Source organism: Polyodon spathula, chromosome 4 (assembly GCF_017654505.1).
Source record: "Polyodon spathula isolate WHYD16114869_AA chromosome 4, ASM1765450v1, whole genome shotgun sequence".
Classification (NCBI taxonomy): Eukaryota; Metazoa; Chordata; class Actinopteri; order Acipenseriformes; family Polyodontidae; genus Polyodon; species Polyodon spathula.
In genome coordinates this window covers 26,961,502-26,974,901 of record NC_054537.1, presented here as the reverse complement: position 1 = coordinate 26,974,901, position 13,400 = coordinate 26,961,502, and positions in this window count along the sequence as shown.

Sequence of the window (13,400 nt, the reverse complement as noted above, 5' to 3'; positions counted from 1 at the left end):
GACGCCCACTGAACCTTTGGATCTCCTGAACTGTGTGGAGAATTGCTGCGGTGGAGAATTTTCTTTTTGACATTTCAAATTGGGGAGAAAATCAGGGGTAAAATAATTGGGCACACTAAATTACAAATAAACAAATAAATAATTACCAAAAGACACCATAGGTGTATACTGATACAGTTGCTAAGCCATAGTGTTTGCTGTTGAATCATTATGATCCTTAGAGTCATCTTGATGTGGTCCTAGATTCAATTTGCGCTAGTAACCGGATAAACTCTGATTGGCCAAATGGCCAATAATAAAACTATTTTGCACTTTGACACTAACCTGTCATAGTGTTATAAAAACCTTAATCAGGAAACCAGAAGTGTGTGGTAATGATGACCGGCAGCACAGAAGGCCTTCAGTGCATCAAATGAATGGCGTTTCTCTTTTTATTGTTCTCTTTCCTGGAACGTACTGCACCTGAGATTCTCAAAGACCACTCCGTCCTGTCTACAGAAACGTGTAGTCCACATTTTTTAAAGGAATTGACATTTGAGCTTTAACTATGCCTGGCGTATTTTGCCTTTTAATATGTACTGAGCATCAAAAGAAACATATCACTTATATTTGAGCATCAAAAGAAACATATCACTTATATTTGAGCATCAAAAGAAACGTATCACTTATATTTGGATAAACTTCAGTAAATGTGATCGGACAAATTCTATTTTAGAGCAGGTGCAGTGACTTTGTATTGTGCTGATTAACAACTGACATCACGAAGATGCTGCAAAATGATCTGTTGATCTTGTGCAGGTGTTGTGACTCTTGGTCTCCCAGTTTGTGGCCTGTCTTTGACAGAATGCGCCTAATTATACCGTCTCGCCAGGTTTGAAATTGCTGGCTGTGAGCACCCAAGACGGCAAGCCACAGTACTCTGCCTTAGTCCAACCTCCAACATGCTGATTGTACGAAGGTGCTGCTCTCGACAGACGTGGCATATTGTTTTTTTTTTAATGTTTTTTTTTTTTCTCTATTTATTAGAGATCAGATTTTACAGACTCCTTCTATTTTAGACCATTCTTTCTTACCTGAACCTATTAGATCTGTTGGAGGCTTTTTCTTTGATTACCTTACAAGACCTGACAGCATTAGTTCTGCATATGAGACCTACTGCTTGTGCTCTCAATCCAATTCCTAGCAAATTATTAAAATATGTTTTCTGTGTTGCTAATTCACACATTTTAACAATTATGAATGAATCACTTTCCTCCGATATAAGGTTGCGGTGGTAAAGCCCTTACTAAAAAAAAAAAAAACAACCTCGACCCTAAAGTCCTTAACAATTATGGACCAATATCCAATCTGCCATTTTCATCAAAGTTTCTCAAGAGAGTTGTTGCTAATCAATTACACAAGTTTCTAACTTATTTGAGAAATTTCAGTCTTGTTTTCATGCTGCGCATAGCACCGAGACAGCCCTTGTCAGAGTTGTTGAATGATCTGCTGATAAGCTCTGACTCTGGCTTTCCTTCAATTTTAATTCTCCCAGATCTTAGAGCTTCTTTTGATGCCATGGACCATTCCATTCTATTGAATCATCTTGAAAGTTTAGTGGGTTTGTCAGGAGGTGTCCTATCTTGGTTTAGGTCTCATCTTTCTTAATGTTGAATTATCATTTGAGAAATATAGCTAAGCTTTGACCCATTATTGCCATACCTGATGCTCAGAGGCTAATGCATGTCTTTGTTTCATCAAGAATTGACTATTGTACTTTTCCCGGGTTTCCCAAAACGGGTGGTTTCTCGCTTACAGCTTGTTCAGAATACAGCCGCTAGAATTCCGACTGAAACCAGGAAAAGTGAACACATTACCCATTTTGGCCTATTTGCATTGGCTCCCTGTGGAGTATTAAAATTGTTTTTAAGATTTTGTTGTTAACTTATAAAGTCCTGAATGGATTAGCACCCAGTTATTTGCAGGAGTTACTGCCCCCGTATCTTCCAAACCGCACTCTGAGATCACAGGATGAAGGGCTACTGGTTATTCCTAGGGTCAATGGAATCGCCATGGGAGGTAGGGCTTTTTCTTGTAAAGCTCCTAAATTATGTAATGGTCTGCCTGCGGCTGTCAGGGAAGCTGGGACCGTTACAGTTTTTAAGTTAAGACTAAAACTTTACTTTTATACTTTCTTGACTTAGTGGGTTTTAATGTAACTTTTATATTGCAGTTTTATTATTTATTGATGTGTGTATGTAAGTATATGTATCTATGTATGGATGTGTGTATGTATGCGTATATAAAAAAGTGATTAATAGCTTTAGACAGTGTTTAAGGTATATGGCTTTGAAGCGTGCTGCCCTGTCCGTGTGTATTTTGGAGTTTTATGTTGTCTGTTATATGTATTATTATAGTGGTGCACAGAGTGTGAGTTATATAGCACAGGTGATGTAAAATGTATAACAATTGCTACTCATGCTGGCTTAGTACAAGCTCGATACTTGTTTTATTTAGTGCTTGTTTAGTGTGTGGTTTTGTCTGTCTGCTTCTGTTTTCAGTGTTTTGTATTGTGTTTAAACATTTTTATTTACAATAAACCGGCACAACAGCACAATTCACTCACCACTCTGTCCTGCATTTCCTGGCCTGATGTCGTCAATGTACCTAAGATACAGTTTAGGTGTGTTTCCATTGTATTGCTGTAAAAATTAGTTTTCAACTTATCCCACAAAAAAAGCAAGCATATGATGGCTTGAGTAAATACACATAATCTATATCTTAGGTACATTGACGATTTCTTTGGAATTTCCACCAACTCTAGTGAGGATTTAAAACAGTTAATTCAGTCAGTAACAAATTTCCACCCAGCCCTGGATTTCACATTGAACATATCACAAACAGGCAATAGTATATCTTTCTTAGACATTTCCATTACTGTTTTGAATTCCACCATTAACACCACTGTCTACTACAAACCAACTGATTTGCATTCATATCTGCAGTATGACTCCTCACACCCTAAGGCTTGCCGTGACTCGATTAAGATGTATTTGCAGCAACGATTAAGATTTCTTCGCCAGAAGTACAGAAATGTGTGTGTTTTTTGGAAATTGTGGCTTTCCGGACAAGATCATCACTAAAGCTAAATCCTGCATTTCAAATATAAATAGAAAAAATGCTTTAAATAATCAATGTACAACACACAGACGATAAAATCCCTCGGGTCCCCACTCATCACCCTACCAACAGAGAGAGAGACAATTGTGCAAAGAAACTTTAAAATTTTACAAGACCCATCTACAGCACCTGTTTTCAAGACACGCCCCTTGATGTCATACAGAAGAGACAAGAATGTAAGAGAATATGTGGCACACAGTGCTATTCATCCTTCTTGGGAACCTGTGAAAGGCACATATTAATGTAATAGACCATGATGTAATACCTGTAAATACATTCATTCTGAAACAGAGATTAGAGGCATTAAATCTTCATTCAACATTCATAAACATTTTACATGTACCTCCAAAGCAGGGGTGCCCAATTCCGGTCCTGGAGGGGCGGTGCCCTCCTGGTTTTTGTTCAAACTGTACACTGAATTGATTTATTGGACCAATTAAGTTTCTAATAAGCACTTGATTGGTCCAATTAAGTAATTTACTGCACAGTTGCAACAAAAGCCAGGTAAGACACCGGCCCTCACGGACCAGGATTGGGCACTCCTGCTGTAAAGGAATAATCTACTGCATTATCTGCAAGAAATGCAACAAATTGTATATTGGGGAAACTAAAAGGTGTTTAGCAGACCGGTTTGTAGAACACTTAAGAAGCATTCACATTAACACCACTGCATTTCCAGTAGCCCATCCCTTCAACAGTGATGATCACACTGCTGAAAACATCACAGTCTGTGTGATCAATCAGTGCTATGGACCAAATGTTGCTCGGAAACAAAAGGAACGAGAGTTTATCTTCAAACTGGGAACTTTGGAACAGCTGGGAATGAACATTCTACTCTAACATCATAACACCATCCACAGTTTTTTTTTTTATAATTACAATTCTTCAATTCTTGAATAAGTACAAGTTTACTGCACTGTATTTACTTTTCTTTTTAAACAGCTAAAGAAGGGCTTTTGCCCAAAATGTCCTGAAAATAAAGTATTTTTTAACCTTTTAAACCTTTTGTGTACATTTTTTAAAAACCTCTTTCTTTTATATATATATATATATATATATATATATATATATATATATATATATATATATACACACACACACACACACACACACACACATATATACACACATACATACATACACACACACACACACTCACACACTCAGTTGTAGTCAAAAGTATACATACCCCAGTGGAAATTTCTAATTTCTAGAAATTTCGCAAAAAAACAAGAATTTTAGGAAAAATCTTTTGTAGCAAAAGTTTTGGTTTTGTGGATGAGAAAAAAAAAGTTACAAGTAATAGATGTCTACAATAATTTTTTTTAGCAATTATTTTGCAAAACTCCAATTATGCTAATTCAAAAGTATTTATACCCTTTGATGCTATGATAGTATTGTCTACAAGGTGCTTGAAATTTCAGTATGATAATGCAGAACCTAATTCTAGAAAAGTCTAGTAAATGCTGGACTGTAGGTGAACATAGAGTATAACAGGGTTAGGCACAGTATGATTGCTGTTGTGATGCTATTTTGTCATTTTATATTTGAGAATTGAGCTTATTGAAACCTAATACTAGAATGCCATTGTGTGTGTTTCCAATCCAAATCGTCCCTCCCCTTAAAACACCTAACTGGAATTTGTCTATGGAAGAAAGAAACAAATAGACACCATCTCTGCCAGACCACATGGAAATGTCACCTTCTCCAAGCTTCAAAGGGACTTAAATAATTTATTATACTGGAAAAACATTCAAAATATAGGGCATTAAAATCCTACTTAAATCACAAAAAATTAAATAACTTATCATTCAGGAAATTGATTAAAATGGAATTCATTAGAATGATAATTATGGTACTTAAACACATTATTTTGATATTGCATTATGTGAAATGACCTCAGGGAAACAGACATGCTATTATTAAGTAAAAAATAATAACTTAGGAAAAGTTATTTCACAAATTTTTTAACTGAATGCATATTGTCATTTCAGAATGAAGGAGGAAACTTTGTAATTAAGATTATGATCTGCTTACATTCAAAACAGCCAATAAAATTACCTGATTGAGGATTTACCAATGGGATGACTATTGTCATTTAATTAGTCGACTGCTAATCTAAGACACACTTATTCTTAAATGTTATAAAAATTCTTGCAGCATAGAAAATTACTCTCTCAATGGAAAAGGAACACACTCTTTATCAGTGGAAAATAACAACTCTCCAAGGACTCTCCTCCATCTAAGATGTGCTCTCTTCTCCCTCCAAGACGTGATCACGCTGGTATTTGGTCACACTGATAGTCGTCTTCTGAGACGCACAAAGAAAAGAACGACATAACAACTGTCAAGCATGGAGGTGGTAATATCCTTCTATGGGGCTGTTTTTTCCCACTAATGGCACAGGAAATTTAATTCTAACACATGGTAAAAAAGGATTCCACAGCAACTAAAAGACATTGGCCAATCATCTGAAAATGTGAGGCATGACTTGAAGATTGCTGTCCATCAGTGCTCCCCAAGGAATCTGACAGAACTTGAAAAGTTTTGTAAAGAAAATTGGTCAAATACTGCCAAATCTAGGTGTGCAAAGTTGGTAGTATTAACTCAAGGGAGTGGAGACTTATCCAATTATGATTTCCCCTTAATAGTGTGTAGTACTGTGTGTAGATAAGTGGAAAAAAAAAACCTCATCATTTAAATGCATGAAACTCTGAGGCACTGATACAACAAAATGTGAAAAAAGTTCAAGGGGGTGTAGACTTTCTATAGGCAATTTAATTATATTGGTCTCATTTCTGGTCACAACATTTCCACATGGGAAGGTCTTTGTTGGTGTTGAGAGGTACTTATTTATCCAAAAAAATGATGTCTTCCATCTAGAAAGAATTTTTTTTTAATGGTTAAAAGATGATCTAAATAGTGTTTGACAAACAACATCATCCAAGAAATGTTATCTAGTCTCTGGATGTATCAGCCTTTTTTCAAACAGATACTTTTAATTACTGTACGCTATGAATAAGTTTGTCATTTCATAACAGCAGATGGAGGAAAAGTACAGGTCTGTTCATGTGTGTTCTCTCTCAAGTGTTTGTGGAGTATGATGAAAAAGGCTGGTGGAAAAAAAAATACAGTAAATTGCAGAGAAAACAAACCTAGTGCAATTCAATACCCACATTTCTGCACAACATTTTTAAAACCATGACCTGGTATGATAAATAACACCAAAACATTCCTTAAAACCATAGCATTTGGTTTCACGACCTAGCATCTAAGGTATCAATGTCTGTCTTTAGTTATACCTACACACTAAACAAAATGTCCATACAGCTGATAAGTGAAATCATGTGGGATACTGCACCATAATAACGCCCTATAATAATATTTGAAAAAAAAAAAAAAAAAAAAAAAAAACCACATGACCTATGTGGAAAAGACTGCTAAAACAGGTACTTGTAAAACCATTTGAAGATGTTTTATAATTTGAACACAAATACTAATATTTATGCAAACCTCTAAACAAGAATAAGTCTGATAAAATCAGGGGCCGGACTACTTTGTCAACGTTAATCAATAAAACAAAACCTCAGATAAAAGCAGGGATGTTAAGCTTGTGCCACAGGTAGAATGCAAAATTGGTTGAAAACTTTGGCAAAGCTAAGTTAGCCCTGCTCCTTCCATCTCTGATTTTAAAAGCCTTTCTCTTCTAAACTCTCAAATGAGAAGAGGTCAATCAAACATGTTTCAGGTTTCAATCCAATTCTTCAGTTACGTTTAATATGTAAGTAACAGAAAAAAAGCATCAAGTATACCTTACAAAGTACTGCTATTGACCTCCTCTGTAAGAGCCTGTATCTTAACCGCACCGCAGTCTTCCTTAACTGTAAATGAATACATAGAACAGATACCATATTAAAAAAAAACAAAAAAAAAACACATGATTCATTGTCAGCTGTTAACTAACAAGTAAATGCAAAAATGTAATAATATCTTACCCTGAAGCTAAGTCCAATTTAGCCTTTCTTTTTTCTGGCACTACACCAGGAATACACATTTTTGTCTGACTTTAACCCTACCTGCAAAAAAGGGAATGTTGTATTTACTAATTCTTTAAGAATGACTTGAACCCATTTATTTAAAAATATTTCCATTTAAACTTGCCTTCCCATTATCAATAATTCTCAAATACTCCCTTCTGTTTTGCACCATTCTGCAACTCTTCTACTTCATGCTCTTTCCCAATAAGTTGTGGTAAAGTCTTAGTTATTTGGACACAAATAAATGAATACACACAAGTAGATGGCTAAAGATTTGCATGTATATGATAATGTTCATCTGGCCAGGTAACATCAAAAGCCTGGCTTTACAATTTTAGGAAAGCTAACTCTGAAGGAATGATACTGTTTAAGAGAAGTTAGAGCTATTCTTCCACACTTTGTATCTAATTCAGCAGAGCCTTGGCACAGTCTATATTTGTTTTTATTATTATTAAAATGTATGAATTTATAGTATTGACAAACATAAAAAAGACCAAGCTATTGAACTTACACTGAACCACTTCTGGGCGCTTTTTGACAGTGGCAATATCAACTGCAGCAGGGAGCTTCTGAAGCTGACATTTTTGTGGAAGACAATGTCTTCCTCCTTCGTATTTATCAGGTCTTCACCAGACACGTTCCCTTTCAAGTGGAATGACAACCATTACCGAATGGGAAGAGCCCTCTCTGACCGTCAATCATTGAGCATATATAAAAAAAGCTACCCTATCAGGGCCCTCCTGTGAGTAAGAATTCCCTCCCACGTCCTGCTGAAGAGGGTCGTCTTCATAGCAGCATATCGCCATTTTCTCTCTCATTCAAACTGAGACTGGTCATAAATTGCCTTGTGCTTTCTTTGTTCTGAAAATTGGATGATTTTGTATGGTTTCGACTTACAAAATTCATATAAGCTACACATTCAAGTGTTTTGAGATTGCTCATTGCCTGAGTCTCGCGTCAGTAGTCGCTACAGATTACAGTTGGTTTCAACCCCTCTACTGAGATTGACAAGCAACCATTATTCTCTTTCACTACCTTGTTTAGTTAAATTTACCGTTGATAGAGCTATTGTGGTGATGTAGGGTGAAGCCGTGGGCTCGCGGCGTTGTCCTCTACGCCGATTTACTCAGCCTCAGCAACCTTCCAGCTCGGGACTACGTGCCCCTCTCAAGCCTTGGGCTCTCCTAGCGCGACCATGTTTCCCTTCAACGCCGTTGCTGATTGACTAGGCTACATCAGCACGGCATCGACCCCGCTCTCCTTGGCGTCAACTTAACTCTGCACTGATCCCGATGCCAATTAAACTCGGCACAGGCACCGATAGACTTGGCACAGACCGCGCTCTCCCTCGGCATTGACTTGGCACCGACTACTCTGCATTGACGCCAATACACTTGGCACCGATTAACAGCCCGGCTCCGTCTGCGCTCTTTTCAGCACTGACATCAATCGGTGCACCCACGATGCCGATTACCCGGCACCGATTGCTAACACGACCAGCTCGGCACCAACGCGTTGCTCAGCACCGATGTCCCGTGCCATGTCAGTGCACTCCAAAGGGTCCTCCGCTGATTTTCACCACTGCGACCAGTAAGTTGCAAAGCTCCCCAGGCAGGACGAACATACTTCCTGCGCCAGATGCCTAGGGCCAGACCATGCGGCCAGGGCACTGGCAGGTGAGTTGGACTGCTCTCCCTGCCAAAAGTTCTCTAAACAAAAGAAGGGCAGGAGGGCAGCCCTCTACCCAGCGGAGTCTCTCTCCTCAGGGCAGGGGAGAATGAAATTGGTGGTCCAAGGGCCTTCCCAAAGGTCCTCTAGAAACCTGCCCGCCACTGTGACCAGGGAGCTCCCCCTTACCCCTGGGTCACCCTCACCTTCCCCACCACCAGTGCAGAGACATAGGCATCCTTCTGTGGAGGTGAGATGGTCACGGCCTAGGCAACACCGCTTGAGGGGCCGTTCCTCAGGAGGCAATCGGTCACCGAGGAGGTACCACTCTCCTTCCCCATGTAAGCGCAGGCGCTCTCCATCTGAGTTGCCACAGAAACGGCAAGAACTCGGCTGAGCAGCACTTCCAAGAGCTCGCGGAGACAGCAAGGGCCCAGCAGACCATGCTGAAGACCCTGCTGAAGTCTCAGCTACCCCATTCCCGCTCTATCTCCAGCTCCACCGAGACACCCAAGCCCAGGCGAGCTGTCATTTACAGCGTCGAGGTTGGACGTGTCTGGCCCCGCCACTTCAGTTGGACAGGCCACAGCGGGGGCTCCATATCGGCCCTTCCACGTGTATCGCAGAGGGAGGAGTTCCAGGCCTTGATGCAGCGCGCAGCTGCTGAAACAGACATTCCCTGACCAGCAGAACAGGAGGGGAAGGGGAACTGTTTTCTAAAACAAAAAGGGGAAACACAACAAGACCTACCCTTGTGCCAGGACTTCCTGGAGCTGGTTTGCACATCTTGGAGCAACCCGGCATCCGCTCCCTCAGGCTCCAGAATGGCAGAGCCCCTGCTACACACTGCAGGAGCCCAAGAAGCTGGCCTTGGCACATTCCCTACCATCAGGGACACTGTCACGGTGCTGGTGCAAGACCCCACTTGCCCATCCAAGCCTTGCAGGACTACTGACACCATGCTCAAGAAAGCATACGAGTCAGCAGTGTTATCAGTCTGGGCGGCGAATGCAATGGCCATACTGATGCTTTACCAGTCACAGCTAGCAACGAGGCTGCAGGAACGGACAACTGAGGCGGACGCGGGAGAGCTCCAGGCAATGAAGGGGGCAATGACTGACCTAGCGGGGGAGTTAGGTCAGGCATCAGGCAGGTCTCTAGCTGTGCTGGTAGCTGCTCGCCGACACCTCTGTCTAACCCAGGCCAAGGTCGTAGAGCTCGAGAAGGTGACGCTGTTAGATGCCCCTTTAACACAGGGGCAGACGTTCGGAGTGACCATTAATGTGAGCCTGGAGAGGTCCCCCAAGGCCTCAGAGGTCGCTTCCTACCTACCACCAGCACCCTAGGTGGCCTTCACAGCCTGCAGGGGTTACTGGGCCTTAACACCGACCTCCACCCCAGACCAAGCAAGCAGGCAGAGGAAGCCCTCTACCCAGCGGAGTCTCTCTCCTCGGGGCAGGGGAGAATGAAATTGGTGGTCCAAGGGCCTTCCCAAAGGTCCTCTAGAAACCTGCCCGCCAGGGGTAACCACCAGGGGTAACCGGTTCTCCGGCTGGAGACCGTGGCCGGGATCTAAGAAAGGCGTGCCCCCTCCCAAGCCCAAGGGAGACCGCCCCTGAGGGGCTCCAGCTGCCACCGTCCCACCTCACAACCAGACTGACCACTGGACACAACCCATGGCAAGGCTGCACCCAGGACTCCTGGGTGCTATCGACAATGAGACACGGTTACGCTCTGCAATTCTGCTTAGGCTCGCCACCCTTCAAGGGTGTGCTCCTTACCACCATCTGACCAGCGTGCACGATTCTCCTTCAACAGGAGATCGCCAATCTTCAACAGAAGAACGCTGTGCGCTTGGTAAACCCAAACGATGCCCTCAGCAGCTTTTACTCCAGGTACTTCCTGGTGCCCAAGAGGGACAGCAGTTTCACCTCCCCAGTGTGGATGACAGGGCAGCAGACCTCTTGTCCAGAGGAGCTCTAGACAATTCGCATTGGAGACTGCACCCTCAGGTGGTGAAACAGATTTGGCAGAGGTCGTACTGCACAAGTCGACCTCTTCGCCACAACCGAGTCCACTCATTGCCCCCTATGGTTCTCTATGGAGAGAGACAGGGGCCCCCTGGGAGTAGACACGCTAGCTCACCCCTGGCCACAGGGGCTCTTGTATGCATTCCCTCCACTACCGCTATTGCCCCTGACACTAGAGAGGATCAGGGTGCAGAAATAGCACAGGTTTGCTGGTTGCACCCAGTTCCCCGAGGCACCCCTGGTTTGCTCTCCTCTCCAACATGTTGTTGGGCCAACCGTGGCAGCTCCCACTACGCAAGGACCTCCTGAGCCAAGCGGAGGGGTTATTATGGCACCCGAACCCAGACCAGCTCCAACTCTGGGTCTGGCCGTTGAACGGAGCCGTCTATCCAGATGAGGCTTGCCAGATGCAGTGGTAGAGACACTACAGTCTGCCATGGCGCCTAGCACTAGAGCCCAGTATTCATATAAATGGAAAGTTTTCCAAGACTAGTGCATTGCTGAAGGTCACGACCCTGTGACCTGCCCTATTAAGACAAGCCTAACCTTCTTACAACACCTGTTTGACGTGGGAAAATCCGCATCCACTCTGAAGGTCTACCTGGCAGCAATATTATGTTCTTATGATAAAATTGATTCTGTGTCCCCTAGGGCACACTTCCTGGCAGTGCAGTTTCTTAAAGGGGCTCGGAGGCTCCGTCCTCCAATGAAAAGAATACTCCCTAAGTGGGATCTGAACTGGTGCAGCGGGTCCTTACAGGTCCACTATTTCAGCCCATGCTTTCAGCCGAACTGCGCCCTGTTTCTCTTAAAGTGACGTTTTTATTAGCCATTACATCTGCCAGAATAGTAAGTGAGCTTCATGCGCTGTCCATCGATGACACATGTATAGCGTTCATTGGAAATGAATCGCGGATAACATTAAGAACAAATCTAGCCTTTTTGCCTAAGGTGGCCTGATCATTCCCTATTAAGCAACCAGTGGTTTTGGAAACTTTCAGACCTCCCCCGCACGAGTGAGCACATGCTTTGCCCGGTCCGGGCACTGCGCTGTTACCTGGATAGGGCAGCGTCCTGGAGACAGTCCAACCAGCTGTTTGTCTGCTATGGGTCCCACTCTAGAGGTCAAGCCCTATCGAAGCAACGTCTAGGGCACAGGCTGGCAGATGCCATACGCCTGGCGTATGAACAGGCGGACTCCCCCCATGCCGGGGGGACATTACGGCCCATTCGACCAGGGGCCAAGCGACTTTGTGGGCTCTCTTTCATGGCACCTCCTTGGATGAGCTTTGCAAAGCTGCTACATGGACAGGAGTCAGTCATTTGCACGTTTTTACCACCTTGATGTTGTAAACCGTTCGAGGCCTTCTCTGGCCTCTAGGTTGTTGCAGGTGGCATGCTCTTAGGTGTCATGAGGGCTCTGAGGCTATCGCCGTGAGGCTGTACTGTCGGTAAAATCTGGAGCCATGACAGCTTTGGTACAGCTTTCCACTCGGCAATGGTTGTCATTCCACTTGAAAGGGAACGTTAGGTTATTACCATAACCATGGTTCCCTGAAAAGAATGACAAACATTACCCTTCGAGATCGTGTCCCCAGCTGACCGATTTCGAAAAAAATGGCAATATGCTACTGTGAGGACAACCCTCTTCAGCAGGAGGTGGGAGAGACTTCCTCCTCACAGCAGGGCCCTGATAGGGCAGCTTTTTTATATATGCTCAGTGATTGACGGTCAGAGAGGGCTCTTCCCATTCAGTAATGGTTGTCGTTCTTTTCAGGGAACCAGGATTATGGTAATAACCTTTTTTATCTGTTGATAAAGTACCACAATATACTGATCCCGGCTGTCAATCAAATCCTTGTGTTTAGCCAATGGCGTCAGCCCCTTGTAACATAAGAACATAAGAAAGTTTACAAACGAGAGGAGGCCATTCGGCCCATCTTGCTCGTTTGGTTGTTAGTAGCTTATTGATCCCAAAATCTCATCAAGCAGCTTCTTGAAGGATCCCAGGGTGTCAGCTTCAACAACATTACTGGGGAGTCGATTACTGACCCTCACAATTCTCTGTGTAAAAAAATGCCTCCTATTTTCTGTTCTGAATGCCCCTTTGTCTAATCTCCATTTGTGACCCCTGGTCCTTGTTTCTTTTCTGAGGCTGAAAAAGTCCCTTGGGTCGACACTGTCAATACCTTTTAGAATTTTGAATGCTTGAATTAGGTCGCCACGTAGTCTTCTTTGTTCAAGACTGAACAGATTCAATTCTTTTAGCCTGTCTGCATATGACATGCTTTTTAAGCAAGGAATAATTTTGGACGCTCTTCTTTGCACTCTTTCTAGAGCAGCAATATCTTTTTTATAGCGAGGTGACCAGAACTGCACACAATATTCAAGATGAGGTCTTACTAGTGCATTGTACAGTTTTAACATTACTTCCCTTGATTTAAATTCAACACTTTTCACAATGTATCCGAGCATCTTGTTAGCCTTTTTTATAGCTTCCCCACAT